This window comes from Artibeus jamaicensis, unplaced genomic scaffold (assembly GCF_021234435.1).
Source record: "Artibeus jamaicensis isolate MK-2021 breed Jamaican fruit bat unplaced genomic scaffold, CSHL_Jam_final scaffold_537, whole genome shotgun sequence".
Taxonomy (NCBI): domain Eukaryota; kingdom Metazoa; phylum Chordata; class Mammalia; order Chiroptera; family Phyllostomidae; genus Artibeus; species Artibeus jamaicensis.
This window is the reverse complement of record NW_026522047.1, coordinates 36,573,955-36,589,564: the sequence shown is the minus strand read 5'-3', so window position 1 is coordinate 36,589,564 and position 15,610 is coordinate 36,573,955. Positions and strand designations below refer to the sequence as shown.

Genomic DNA, 15,610 nt, shown 5'->3' with positions numbered 1-15,610 from the left:
AGCGCAGGCCTGCAAACCACACGATCGCGGTTCAATTCCCAGTCAGGGCACATGCCTGGGTTGCAGGCCGGTTCCCTGCAGGCCAGTTCCCAGTAGGGGACACACAAAAGGCAACCATATATTGATGTTTCTCTCCCTCCCTCCTTCCCCCCTTCCCTTCTAAAGATAAATAAATAAAATCTTTAAAAAAAAAAAGAGTGAAATCTTCAATTAATTTCCGTAAAGATCTCCCAGCCAATGGTTCCCAAACATCAGTCTTCAACACCTAGTATATGCCAACTACAAGGTTTTGATTGATGTCACAGATTTTGCCAACGCCACAAGACTGAATGCGAACCTCTGTAGTGGGGGACGGGGAGGAGCTATGGCTGCTGGTGACTCAGAAACCCAGCCAGGTTGGAGAACCACAGCTAACGCATCCTAGGCTGGATATATCCTGCCAAGAAAGGCCTCCAGGCAGGGAAGAAGTTCTGTGACCTTGAGCCTTCGGCTCCCACTTCCTAGGTCTCCTCATTCCCAACTGTACAATGGGGCATCTGGAAATGATGGGCTCTGGGGGTGCTCAGAGATACTCCCCGCAGACTATTTCCCGTCCTGCAGGAAGTGCAGCCCCATGTCACAACCAGGCCAGTTGGAGGACAGGTCCCTTGGTACATGGGCCACCAGTGGACTCGGACTCCACACTGTGCACGTGGGCGGCCCTTGCTGACACTGGCTTTCTCCTCCCCGTGCTTGCCCTTTGCCTTACTCAGGAAGCCCTGGCTCCTGCGATGCCCTCTGAGCTGCTCCATCTTCATTCCCTCAATCAGCAGGCACAGACTGAGCCCAGAACTTAGTGGCTGGTCTGGGAGACAGGCAAGGACCACACCGTATCAGGAAAAGCAGAAGGTGCAATGCAAACAGCATCATGGGCATCGGACCAGAGGATGTTGCTGAGAGCCCATGGTGATGACCATCTCAGAACATCAGCACTGTGTGGGGGCTGTGGTCCCTGCCAGCCTGCTCCCCCCACACACGCAGGACCCACTGTCATCCTCTCCATGTTATGATGGAGGAGATGGAGGTTCAGAGATTGAAACTACCTCCAGGCAAGGAGCAGCTCAGGAGTGAAGCTGGGTTCAAAGCTGGAGTGTGGACACCAGTGCTGGTTTCTGTTATGTTAAGACCCCGCCTTTCATTTCTGAGCCGCTGAAGGACTTTGCATACCTTATCAGGGACGGTGGACAAAGAGAAGAGTTGTTACAGGTCTTAGAACCTCCCAGGAAATTCTGGGTCCCCAGTGGGTTGATAAGAAGAGAGGGAAAGATATGAGCTTTGGGTGGGGGACATCCCATACCTTTCTGTACTTCTTAACCCCTAGGGAGGGATGTGGATGGAGGAGGGCCAGAGCCAGCCCCTCTGATGTCCAGGACCCAAGGCAGAGCCTCTGTTGCCCATACTTAAGGGTGGCAAGTGTGGATAGAGGCCTGGATTCAGGCAGGAAGGTTAGAGCTCTCAACCAGCTCATCTACTACTAGCTGTGTGGCCAGCGAGTGGCTTTAGTGTTCAGTGCCTTACATGCAAAACGAGGAGATGCTGCTCTCCTCAGAGAGGGCTGCCACTGTCGAAGTGGAGACTAAAGAGCGGACATTGATGGCCCCCCTCGTGTGCCTCTGTTCTTATGCACTTTGTACCCATTTATCTCAGGTGGCAGCCCTCAGCTGTCCCCCAACCCTGCTGCCCCCAGGATTGCTTCAGCAGAAGGCAGCCTTGCCCCCAAGGCCACACTCTTGCAAGGCAGTGCACATCCAACAACTCCAGGCCCAACTATAGCGGCCTGGTCACCTTGCCCTAAGTTGGGACAACAGTGAAGAGCTGTCCCACCTTCGGAGCTCCCTGTGAAATTGGCTGAGTCTCCCCTGAAACAACAGGGTGGCTGGGCTTCTGCTCTGCTGGTCCGGCTCCTTTCTCTTCCCTCTGCAGGGACTGGGCCCACGGGCACCCCTAATAACCTTTCACACCCTGACCTCCCACTTGGGGACTGCTTTCTGGGGAACCCAACCTGTGACAGCTGACAGTGTGCTTCATTGCTGTTGCTGTTTTTCTTTTTAACTGAGGGGCACTGCATATAACATACATTTGCCATCTTAAGCACTGTTAAGTGTAGAGTTCGGTGGCATTGGGTACATTCACATTGTTGTGCTGCCATCACCACCCTGTGGGTACTTGGGACAGTGAGGCCACGGCCATCCCCTCCTCTCCCCGCCCCACTTCTTTTCAAACTTGGTGGCTATCCCTGAGCCTAGACTGGAACTTGCTCCTCAGGAAGAAAAAAAAACCACAACTCAGGGCTCTTCCCTTCCCTTAGAAAACCCCTGAGTGGGTTCACAAGGGTCTGACAGAGGAGGAAGAATGAGGTTGCAACAACCCACAGACAGATTTCTGAGATCGCCAGCAAAACCTGTGCTGCTGCAAAAGCCTTCCTTGCTTTCCCTCAGTCTCCTCATCCTCACTTGCTCACTTGCTCCTTCGGTCATGGCAGTGAGAGCTTCTTTCTTTAGAAAAACGTGGGTATTTGTCAGGCACCTGCTGGGGTTCTGGCACTATGCTGGATTCAGAAGGAAACGCCACACACAAGAGTCACGCTGTGTTGTTGGTTTTTGTTCAGGGTTAAGCACTTTGCCTGGGAAAAATCCTGTGGCCTCTGAGTCCTCTACACTGTGGTCTTGCCCTGATCTTGTAGACCTGCCTTGCCAGGACAGGGGATTGGATTTTCCTAGAGAGCTCAGTTTCTCTTGCAAAGGGTTCACAAATACTAATTTAAACAGCTTTTCAAGATTCTGCTGGGGTCCCCTTCTAGCTGTGCTCCCAGCTACAGGAAGATCTCACAACGTTGGAGAGTTGATATATAAGTAAAGCCCTTATTGATGGGATTCCTCTGCTGGTCTCCCCCACCCTCTGTATGGACATGCCTGCACCGCTGTCTCACTTGCTGTCAGAGGTTTGATTGGGTGACCTTGTGTTTCTTGGGACTCTTCCCCATAGAGGCCATAGAGGTTGAATATTGATTAGTCTAACACAATCATGTAATTCCATTTCCCTTGTCATAGAGCATATGATACAACACTGGTCAACAAGTTCCTTTAAGAAAGTATTTTTATCCATTAAAAGGAATACAAATGAGAAATTCATCTCTTCCTGCTTTTGACTATTGTCATATGTGGATGTGATGCTTGGCACTGCTGCAGCCACCTTGTGACCATGAGGAGAAAGTCAAGAGAATTCCAGAATCTGAACTTGGTCAAGCCATTGAGTTAAACAGCCCTGAAACCAGCCTGCCTCTAGACCTGTTAGAGGAGACAAACCCCATAACTCAGAGCTACTTTTAGCTGGGAATTCTGTTTCTTGCAGCCTGAGGCAATCTAACAGAAGTGATCTGACATGCAGCTTTGACCAAAAGGGCCAACAGGACACAGAGCAGCAACAGTAGTGTGTGAAATACAAACTTGCATTCACATTTGGAATCGTGAACTGCCACCTGACTGAGAGGGGCACATGAGGTGAGCCCATTGGCCACCCTGTCATGTTGTGGAAGAGGAAATTGAGGCTCAGGGAAGTGATAAGAATAAGACTCTATAGTTCTTCATATTTCACATATTGCACGCATAATTCACACTTTTATATAGACCATCTCACTTAATCTTTATAAAAATTACTATCTTTACCCCCATTTTATAGGTAAATTTACCTATAAAACTGGACAGTATTAAGCTATTAATAGCTATATTGTGTTTTATATTATCCAAAGTGCTTTCTACATCATACTGTATTTAATTATTACCTTTGAATCTAATCTGTAAGGCAGAGGCTTGCAAAAGAAACAGCAGACTCAGAGGTCCACTCACTTGGTTGAGCTCCAGGAAGCTCCAGGGCTGGTCCTCCTACACCAGCAGTTCTCACGGTGCAGAACCCACGGCCTCAGCATCACCTGGGAGCTTCTTAGAAATGCAAATTACTGGGCCCCACCCAGACTCACTGAATCAGAAACTCTGGGGTGGGTTCCAATAGTCTGTACCTCAGTAATACTCCCAGATGATTCTGATACAGACTCTCATTTGAGAAGAGTTTGCTGTGCACCAAATTGGCTCTGCAGTGACTTCTCCAAAGTTACCCTGTCGCATTAGCCAGAGGTCCAATCAAGGGCCAAGTGCTCTTTCTAATATGGAAAACGGAAGCTAAGCTGAAAAAGGCCAATCATGAAGATAAAAGTCAAGAGACAAAATCATAGCTGTTGATCTAAGACTAATACAATCATGAAGCATACACTATACCATAGATAATAGATTATCCTTCGATCTTAAAGAAAATAGAATCAATAAGCAGAGACGATACCATTGTGCACATCACAGAGTCACCTAACAGAACTTAGAACCCACACCAGTGGATGGTCAACACCATCCATCCATCCACATGAGCTGAGGACTCTCCTGAAACTCATCTGCGATTTTTGTTGAGAAGAGAGATGATGCATATGAGTCATCTATGATGCACCAGATACTTACAAATGTGACATCATCAAAGCTTAAACAGTCCTTCCAGGTAGGTATAATCCTACCATGATATTCGTAAAGAACGTGGGGTTCAGAAAGCTTAAATAACTCACCCAAGATCCACCCAGCTAATGAACAATGAAACCATTACTCAAACAAAGAAATAGTTTCCTCCATATTCTGAATTCTTTTGGCTACTTCACTTTATTATTGATCATGCTGCATCTGGGTGAAAACCTCTCAAAGCAGCCCACCTCTAACACCAGCAGCCCCTCTGCAGCCTTGAGATTGGTTAGTTTCCCACCCAGGATCCTCTGCTTCTGTACCCCCACTCTCCACTTTGTGCACCTGCCTCTCCTCCTGAGGGCCAGGGTCTGCATCACACTTATTTTTGTAACCCTCAAAGAGCCTCACACAGGGCTCCGAACAGAGCAGAGCACACGCCCTTATGTGTTTACTTAAAACCATTCAGACACTGATGCTGGGGGAAGGCCCCGATCTTTGGAGGATGATGGCATTGAAAGGAACCCTGTTTTCCCAGCATGACCCCAGCGTCTTGGGCCACTGCTGGTCAGGCGAACTCTTCATGTGAGCCAGAGTGAAAACTTTTGGTTCTTGTGTGGTTGGGTTGTATCAGCCTGGTACCTCCCGCAAGCCACAGGGTGGTTGCACAAGAGATATTGTTGACAGATTGATTTACTGACTAATTTATACAACATACTTATCCAATGACATAGGCATCTTGGAGGGAGTTCAGAGGAAAATAACCAAGATGATTAAAGGATTGGAAAATGTGCTTTACAGGGAAAGGTTATAGGGACTGGGGTTATTTAACTTGGAGCAAAGAAAGCCGCTGAACACTGCACGCATAGGCTATTGCGCTGGAGAGAGGCTATGGCCTCTTCAGTCCAACCTGCTTGCATCCCACCTGGGAAACCAAGGCCCGCAGAGCAGACCCAGAGTGGCCTACGCTCTGTGACTGCAGGTGCAGTGGTGTTTCTCCAACCCCGGGTCTCCCTAACCGGCGTGTGTGTCAACACACTCCCATACCAGCACCCACGCGCATATGCACACCTGCAGGCACACACTCTGACACACACATACACAAACATACATAAGCACTAAGGTGCTGCAGATGGCAGCCAGCTCTCCTCTCTCCCCCAGGGTTAGCCTAGTAGAGCAGGCCCAGGTCAGCAGAATTCAGAAGAGGTTTTCTGGATGATATTTCTATGTCTCAGAGGGTAAAGGGAGTGGGATGTGGGTTATGCTTCTCTGCAGGTTGCCCCAAGCAAGGGAGGTTCTCGCTGTCTGAGGTACACTCTGGGCTGTGGGAGGGGACCAAAGTGTCTTCTAGGGCCACCTCCATGGTTACATCTCTAGGGGGCAGTGGCTTTGCCCCCTTCTTCATCACTACGGGATGAATTCCCTCCACTGTGGAGGGAGCCCCCAGTGTGAGGTGAGCTGGCAGTGGGGTATGGAAAGTACAGGACCTTGCAAGGCACCGAGACAGTGATTGGTAATCACACTGGGCATGGCTGTGGTCTCACTGGCTGTGTGCCCTCTGAGAGTCACTTGCCCCCAATCCTTGGCCTCTTGGCCAGTCAGCCCTGAGCAGGAAGATGGCATTAGCCTTGCCCAGGAACAACCAAAAAAAGAGCAGCAAGGAAGAAGAGGTTTGAGGCAGACCCGAGTTTGACTTTGCTAACCTCCCATAACTTAATCTCTGCTGCCTCCTTTTCTTCTTTTGGGGAAATGGGCTCAGTGACCTCAAACTTCAGGCCAGTAGAGAAAAATTCTACGAGGTCATTCCTGGGGGCCAGCGACCTCATTACATGCTGTATGTTCACCCCAGCCCCTGATAGCTTTCCCCGAAGTCTTGATCCTCTCAGAAGCCAATGTCACCCCCAACCTAAACCCCTCACATGCTGGTCTCACCCTGCAGGACTGGAGTCCTTCTCCCATCCCCACCACACCAAGAAATGGAGAAGGGTCATCAGGAGGGACTTCTGCCTCTCTGGATGCATTGTTCACCCTCCAGGTGCATAATGGGAGAACCAGACAGGCTATAATATTAATATCTCATAAACTAGCGAGCAGAAGCCTGAATCTAGGGCTGAATCTTGTTCGAACATGACCTAACACCAAACAGCCCAGCAGACTGATGGGAGAGTCTTGCATCACATTGAGCATCCTGCTCAAGACGTACCTCCCAGAGTCTCAGGCTGGAATGCCGCCCCGCTGGCTGTGACTTCCCCGTACCAGTAGACAGTCTTCAGGTGGGTGACCCACAGGACACAGGCTTACCATCTTCTAGGGAGGGCAAGGACATGCCCAGCTTCCTGAGCCCCCTTGAATCCAAGAGGGATGTCTGGCTGCTTTGAATGTCACCTCTCCCCCTGCAGCTGGTCCTACTTCCAGGAGCCTCAGGTCTCGTGGCCCTCCTCTGGATGGTTTTCAAAGCCACTCTCCTTGGCTCGAGAGCCCAGAACTCCAGCCCACCCTGCCTTCTCAGCCCAAGCAGACAGGCCATTTGCACTGAGGCCAGACACTTCACATCTCTCAAAACAGGGCTGGATTATTATACACCCAAAGAGGATTAGTGGGGGACACCATCTGTAGAGAGAGTAATTAGCTTAGTGGGTTACACAGGTTGTTCCTGGCCCTCTGCCCAAGGGTACAGTCCTCAGGACTATTCAGCGTAGTCCTGTGGGCTTACAGGGAGCCCTCCACACCCCAGGGACTCCCACCCAATTCCAGCTGCCTGGGTGGGCCACAGGGAGTCTGTGCTGGCAGGGGTGTGCTGGTGGGGAAGTGCGCTGCTGGGGTTGGGGGGAGGTGTGCTGCCAGGGGTGGACAGTCCACAGGGAGTGTCCCACCAAAACACAAGTCCTGAGTGGGGACTTGTGAGTGGGGACAGCAGAGAAAAGGTGGCTGGCTGGCTGGTTGCCATCTCCCCACATAAAGCAGAAAACAATTTTTGATGACATCCCATGAGGCGGGAATTAGGTGTATAGGGGCCTGGAGAAACCATCAGCAGCGGTTTTCTCTCCCAATGCCCAGCGGCCAGGCTCCTCCTCAGACGGCCCTCCTTCCTGATTTCAGACTAAATTGATCATATGGCTTTATGTGGGCAACACTCTGGCAGAACTACTGAAGCCTGGAATCATCAAATCCACTCTCTCTGAGGGCGGAAACCTACTCTTTCTTAGAATACCCATGTTCATGTGCAAGGTTGCCTAAAGGCAGGGATGAACTGTATGAGCTAAAGCTGGTGGTTTCCTCACTGGGAATTAATTAGGTTAAAGAGCCACTTGTGTACACAATTGAGACTGAAACTGCATTGTCATCAAGAGGTAAAAACTGAGCCAATGTATGCTCAACATCAATATGACTGATCGATTCTGCCAACAAAATCACTCAAGTCTTGCTAGCTACCAGTTACAGCCATTCAGTCCAAACGATCAGAACCAATAGGATATATACAGATATCTAGCTATAGATAGATAGATGGATAGAGAGAGAGAGAAATTTATTATGAGAGATTGGCTCCTGCAATTATGGAGGCTGGGAAACCCCACAATCTGCCTTCTGCAGGTGGAGGCCCAGGAGAACCCAGGGGGTAGTTCAAGTCCCAGCCCAAAGGCCTAAGAATCAGGGAAGCTGTCAATGTAACTCATGGTCTGTGTCCAAAGGCCCAGGAACCAGAAGCACTGATGTCCAACCAAGGTCAGAAGAAGGTGAAGGTCTCAGCTCAAACAGAGAGAGCAAATCCACTTCACGTCTGCCTTTTTGTTCCATCAAGGTCCCTGACAAATCGGATGATGCGTACCCATATTGGTGAGAGAGATCTGCTTTACTTGGTCTACCAATTTGATTGCTGGTCTTTTTGAGAAGAATCTTCACAGACACTCTCAGAAATAATGTTTCACCAGCTGTCTAGGCCTCCTTACCCCAGTTGAAGTGACACCTAAAATTACCCACCACCCTGGGCTTGCCCACGTAATTTTAATGAGTTAGAATAAACATTGTCAAACACCAAAGTCAGGCTGAAACCTGGATTGCTCGTGCAAAATGCAGAGTTTGGGTAGTGCCATAGCGCTCACATTTATTGTGCACCAGCAAAGTACGGAATGTTCATTGATATTTAGTAAATGCCACTTCATCTGAATCTATGAATAAGCACACAAAGACCATCAAATTTTTCACTAGCTTTTTTATTTTCCAAAAGAATATGGAAATCATTGCAAGTGAAGGGAAAATAAAGCTGTTTGATGCCCACATCTGCAAAGTGAGTGCACCCAGTGATCTCTAAGTGGAGAGACCGTACGTTTTATCAGCCGATCCACGACACTTCAGGGAGTGAGACAGGGCTCCATCAACTGCTTCTGGACAGCAGGAGCCAATGAGACTGCCCCAGGCAATCTGGACCTGGGACTGCCCTACCTCTGAAGGGACCGTGTGTAAATGTCTATGACTCCATGAGTTGCATGGTCCAATAGACTTCGTCCTCCAGAAAACCTATTTAAATGACTAGAGCTTTTGCACCTGGCCCTCAGTGACCTTTGTATCAATCAATAAGAGATTCACAACTCAATGTTTTTATATACCTACTATAGCCACTACTGAAGATGCAAAGGAATTTCAGATAAGCTAACAGCTACTGTGCGGCACTCAGATTCCTATGATTTAAGACCCTTTGTCTACAACCCCCAACCCACAACTCACTCCCCTGTCTATTCCCCAGGCTTTTGAGCCCATATGTGCTTGGCTCAAGGAACCTCAACTGTACACGGTCAGTCCCAGACCACAGGCTTCCACTCTAGCTTCTCTCCTGCTCTTCTCCCCACTCCATCTGTTTTCACTCTCAGCAGACCCTAGTCACCCTCCTTGGATTCCTCCTACATCCCCTTCCTGTCTCCAGACTGCCCTGCCACCAGCCCACTGCCCATGGGACACCGCTTTGGCCACTCCGTTGTCAATCAGTCCAGCCCCCTCCTGCCTCTCTTCTATCTCCAGGACTTGGAAGCAGCTGGAGTAATTCAGTCCTTCCTGTGGACTGAAGTTCCTTCAGCTTCATGGTCTCAGTGTGAACTGGGCCTCCGATGAGACCCCTCCATGCTTCCACCATTCCCGGGTCAGGCCCAGTCCTCACGGTAGCTATTCCCGACCAATATCAATTTCCCCAAGTCACTGTCCCAAGGGACCTCTGATCGGAATGATAGGAGCTGAGCTTTTGGTCCTTAGGGTTCAAGCTACACCTGCTTGCGGCAGAATAGGAAATCCTCTGGAAAGAAATTGCTGGTGCTTTGCTGTAGTGTGTTTTCCAGGACCACCTTTCCTTGTGTAGTGCAGCCAGCTGCGTTCTGCACCCCGCTATAGAATTTGGATTGGCTTCGGCCGGAAACCCACCAGAGGACTGCCCTCAGATCTAAGACAGCTGCTGTGGTCAGACAGAGTTGTTTTATCTTCTTGTCATCATCTAGATCCTCCTCTTCCCTCTGCCCCTTCATCATCCACTGCTCCTGGGAGGAAAGAGTGCCCACTTCCCTTCTCCCGAATGCAGAGAAGGGCCTCCTGGCCACAGGCAGCCAGGCCACCTGCTGGCCTCCTCTGTAAGGCCCCTAGGAACTCCCAGCTGGACAGTTAGCCATATGTGTGACCTCTACAGCTGGACTTCCAGAATGAGGGGAACTGCCTTACACTGGTGTTACTGAGTGCAGCTGGAAGCAAGGTCACCAACTGCTGGTTACCTGCACAAAATAAGATAAGGCCAGATGCTGGAAGCAAGCATTTAGAAACTTTTATATAACAATTTGACCTCATGCTAATATCTGAGTGTGAAGTGGTTGACCTGTGTTTTATATGTCTAATATATTTTCTTGCTTTTTTCTTTCCTCCAGTTGGTTTTAATGAACAGTAGTATCACATGTACACAGTCCAGGACAAGAATTTCCTAATAAACTTTTCTAATACAAAAAGTGCTTCCTTTCCTATACCCTAAGCAAAGGGAAGAGAAGCCTGGATGGGCCCTAAGTTTCTTGCAAGGAAATGGAACAGGGAGAGCAAGTTCTAGGCCACAAAGAGAAGACTCACAAGCAATAAACATATGGCTCCATCCTTCCTGTGAGTCCCGCCTGCCCTTAAAAATGAACTACATCCTTAGCCTCAGGTATTTTCCAGGGAGCAGTGGTTCACTTTGTTTATTGCTATAGAGAGCCCTGGGCTCCTCCTGGAGCCTCTGCCCCCAACCCCCCCCCCCCACACACACACACAGGAGCCATGGGCTGTGCCTGCCTGAGGCAGTATGAGGGGCAGGCTCAGCCATCTGGTACATGTCATGCTTCCTCTGGATCCCAGGGCTCTGGCTGTGAAACACCTCCAGCAGCTCATGCGACAGCTTCTCTGTCATCAGCATCTGCTGACTTCTCCCTGCTCTCAGTAGTCATCACTCCATGGCCAAGAAGCGACAGCACTAGGGGTACAAGAATAATGTTTTCTAACGATTCATTTTATTGTGTTCTTTTACATACGGACCTGCCACAGACTGGAAATTTAAAAAACAAACAAACACTTTCTTCCCCATGGATTGTTTATCTGGGAAGCAATTCCCTGCCCTAGTCACAGCATCCTTCCCTTTCTTTGAAAGGAAGGAACCTTCTTGTAATTGTGTGCATCCCACCCCATCCCACCCATAAAGGGCTGGTGTCCACATCGCATGAGTCCACTAAGGCTGCCATCACAAAGTACCACAGACTGGGGGCTTAAACAACATCCATTTATTCTCACAGTTCTGGAAGCTGGAAGTCCAAGGCCAAGGTGTCAGCAGGGCTGGTTCCTTCTGAGGCCTCTGTCCTTGGTTTGCAGACAGCCGTCTTCTCCCGATGTCCTCACATGGCCTTCCCTCTGCTAGTGTCTGTGTCCTAATCTTTTAAGGACACAAGTCAGATTGGATGAGGGCCCACCATGTGACCTCATTTTACCTTAATTACCTCGTTAAAGGCTGCATCTCCAAAAGCAGTCGCCTTGTGAGGTCCTGGGGGTGAGGGCTTCAACGTGGGAATTGGTGGGGCACAGTTCAGCTCATAAGACAAGTGCAGTCACACAGTTAGGACAGTCCTTCCAGCTCATGCGTCTTCTCCACCTTGCTCCCAGCACTCTCCAATGCCTTAGCTCTTCGACTGTAACAGAGCAGATAACAGGGCAGGACTTGGAGGACCATGGCTCAGTTTTGAAGCGCCTGGCCACTTGTAAACTGGAGACCAACAGGGCCACAGGCAGCAAAATTGAGATAATGCAGGGAATTTCTTTCTTTCATTGGTTTAACAAACGTTAATCTAATTTTTATGGTGCACCCGATACTGCTCTAGGCACTAGAGATGCCAAATAAACAAAGAGTGCTCTCATGGGCTTCCGTTCTGAGTCCCATCTCTTCTTCCCCCTCCCAGGCTCCCGGGCTGGCTTCTGATTCCTGGTGCCTCTGGCCTCCCTGCCACAGCATCCTCTCCTGAGAGGTCCTCAGGGAAGCTGTGGACCTCGACCAAATCATCCGCTCGGTGTGGTGAAGGCTTTGACTGAATTAAGGTTGCCACAGTTTGGGTTGGGGGCATGCAGGGCCATCATTGCATGGGTCACCAGGCTGCTCTCCACAGCTGCTCTTCCAAACCTTTGCTCACCACCGGCCGAAGCCCATCCCACCCCCTCACGCTCAGCCATCACGTCACCTGTGAAGTGAAAGTCGGGCTGGGCTCTCTCTCTCTTCTAAGAGAAACAATTAAGCAGACTCCAAACCCACCCCACATGGATGAAAAACTCAGCACCCCTCCCCACATCTCTGAAGGGATTTGGGGGGCTGAAATGTTTACCTCTTTGCTCCCAAGTCTCACTTACTGCTGCCAAATCCCCAATCCTTCACAGAGGGGCTTTCAAGTTACTACCTTCCCACCCTCTGTTGACCTCGATTTCTTCATGACCAGACCAGCGTGCATGACAGGCATCAGCGACTTTTGGGGTGAGGAAGGGCTGTCAGGGTTACCTCAGCCCAATAAGGAAGGCCACTTTAAAGCGCCTCCAACACACCCCTGTAGCCAAGACTTTGATCCTCACCCCCTCCCCAGTGCCAGCCTCCCCCTTGGACCCCAGGTTCCTCTGCCTTGTTCTCGCCTTTCCTGAAGCCCCGCATCGCTCATCTTTCCTACTCCCAGGGTCCTGCCACTCCCCCCACCCCCTTCTAGTCGATACTTTACTGACCCCAGGCAGAAAGTCTGTGTCCATTCCCCCAGGAAGCTGGATTGGGCGCCCCTTCTTTCTTCTATAACCCTCCCCCTCATGACTCACTGTTAATACATTAGATAGAGCATTTGTGACTCAGTCTCTCCTCCCTAGAGTGAGCATATCTTGAGGGCCTGTGTTTTTTCATTTAGTAAATAAACACAGAGCCTCTGCTGCCCTCCAGATGCCCTTTAGGCCCAGGGACCCCACAGTGAGCAAAGCAAACATCTCACCCTCGTGGACATACATCCCAGAGAGGGACAATAAACACACAGTAAATACACACATTTACTCAAGTGGCACTCATTTGAATAAACGCATTTATTGCCAGGCAAGTGGCAATAAGTGCTGGGAAGGAAAATGAAGCAGAATGAAGGAATAGAGAGAGAAAAAAAGGTGCTGCCACAGTAGAGGAGTGATGGGGGAAGTATCTCTGGGGATTCAACTGGTAGTCAAGGCCTGAGCAAAGTGAGCAGGCCAAGCAGGTACCTGGGGACAGAGCCTTCAAGACAGAGGCAAGGAAAGGAACAAAAGCCCAAGGAGGAGTGGGCCCCAAGGCATAGGAAGTCCAGCAGAGCAGAAAGGAGATGTGAGGGGCAGTGCTGGGAAATGGGGTGGAAGAGGAAGTCAGGGGCCACGTCATAGGAGACGTGACAGGTGCCTCTGTAGCTCACGCTTTTAATAGACTGGCTAGTCTTCAATGTGCAATAAACATTTTTATGAGTAAACGAATGAATGATTGCTTGGAAACATGTCGAGATTTACTGTGACCTGAAAATGACCCTTCTGAACAGCATATCTCCTCACCCCACCTGCAGGGCTCCTTCCCAGGGAAACTGAGGGCTCCTACCTGTCTAACAGGCTGCAAGTCCACAAAGCCTAAATCTGTTTGCTGTGAAGTGTCCACAATAGGGTAGACTCTCGCTTCATCACGATGATTTGTCCTTGATGGGGCTCCTTTTATCTTCGTGAGCAGAATTCCCACCCTTCCCCAGCCCTGGAAAAGTCTCCTGAGATGACCGACTGTCTCTTTCTCAGGGCCCTGACAGGAAGTGGGACGTGCAGCTCGCACTGGTGACCAGGGGCGATATCCTGCGACCTAAACGCCCCCACTTCCTGGTTCTGGCAAATCGCTTTACTTCTGTGAACAAGAACCCCTCACTGCCTGGTCCATCTTCTGACCTGATGTGACCCAACATGAGCCTCAGAAATCAGTCTCTCTAGCACTGGCAGACTGAGTGTAGCTACACGTAAATCTAAACCCAAATAGCAGTGTCTTAAACAAGATGTGGATTTTTTTTTCTTTTTATCACAAAAAAGTGCAGAGGTCAGTAGTCAGTGGCTGGTGCAACAGGCTTTGGCTATCATCAAGGATCCCAGGACTGGATTCTTATTTGCATGCTCGCAATATGACTGCCGGTGCTCCAGCAATCACTTTTGCATTCCCAATCAGAAGAAAGAGAGAGATAAAGGTCAAATGGATGTTCTAAAGCCTGGAAAATCTGTCTGGGAGCTATGTCACATGACCACTCCTACCTACAAAAAAAGCAGGGAAATGTTTCTCAGCTGTGCACATTGCTGTCCTTGGGAAAACTGAGGTTCTATGGAAAGACTAGAGAAGAATAAATATTGAACAGACCACAAATAGCATCTGTCAGGATCCATCCCCTTGAGCTACCCATCATCCATAAATACCCTTCTTTGCATTCGTATTCACATATACTTTACATTTCCACTAAGGGGCACAGAGGATCTCTGAGTGACGCTTATCTCTCTGGCATGTCTACCATGTGGTCCCTTGTGGCCCAAAGATCTAAAAGACAGAGTCTGTCCCCAGCATGCCCCATATGCAAAAACTCCCACCAAGAAAAGAAGCCAGTCACAAGAGGGAAAATATTGTGTCATTCCATTTACATTAATACCCAGAGTAGTCAGATTCAGAGAGACAGGAAGCAGGACAGTGGTTGGAAGGAGCTGGGGAGTGTTTAAGGAGGACAGTGTGGAGGGTGGGGAAGTTCTGGTGATGTGCCGCGACAGCTGCACAGCAGGAATGTGCTTCGTGCCACCGACTGAACTGGTTTACAAAGAAAATCTTATGCATATTTTACCCTGATAGAAAAAATAAATTTTGAAAATGAAAAAAAAAAGAGTACACGGGGCAAGTCTTCAAGACATTGTGCTAAGCAAAATAAGCCAGTCACAGGGCATAAGCCCTGCATGATTTCAAACGTGCGAGATATCTGAAGCAGTGAAACTCATCAAATCAGGGAGTGGAAAGGTGGCCAGACTCTGGGGGGAAGGAGATGGAGAGTTGCTCATCAAAAGGCATAATCTTTCAATGATGCGAGATGGATAGTTCTAGAGATCTGTGTAAAATATTGTGCCTGTCGTGCACACTGCATCGCGCTCACGACAACACACCGAGTTGAGGTAGGTCTCATGTTGTGTTCTTGCTGTCACAGAACTTTTAAAAGGAATATGTGGTTTAGAAAGAAAAGAGGGTACAGACAGAACCCTGGAGTGGCCCAGCATGTAAGGGATGAACAGAGCAAGAGAAGTCTTCTCAGAAGGCAGGGAAGGAATGGGTGGAGAGACAGATCATTCAGGAGAGAGCGGCTTATTAGAAGGCAAGAAGTAAATTAATGTTTGACAGAGGCACCTACCAAGGATGACAAGGGTGGAAAGAGACCCATGACACAGCAACTATGTGTTGTGAAGATGCTGGGTAGGAGACCCGCAGCCCAGCTAGAGAGGAGGGACTGAGGGGGAGGGAACCTGAAAAAAAGCCACCTTGAAGCAGGTCTTCATGACCT

At 49.4% G+C, this 15,610-nt stretch overlaps 1 protein-coding gene across 4 annotated transcripts in view; it reads right to left on the bottom strand.

Moving 5' to 3' along the window:
• The window catches only part of RP1L1 (RP1 like 1), a 41,626-nt gene extending 34,549 nt beyond the window's left edge, over nucleotides 1-7,077 (bottom strand). For 3 of the 4 annotated variants that reach the window (XM_037135609.2, XM_037135608.2, XM_037135607.2), the window contains exon 1: nucleotides 6,736-7,077. The gene's annotated coding sequence lies outside the window, so the exon portion shown is untranslated. The remainder of the gene's footprint in view (nucleotides 1-6,735) is intronic. The other variant, XM_037135613.2, reaches the window with a different exon arrangement.
• Nucleotides 7,078-15,610: the final 8,533 nt, after the last annotated feature.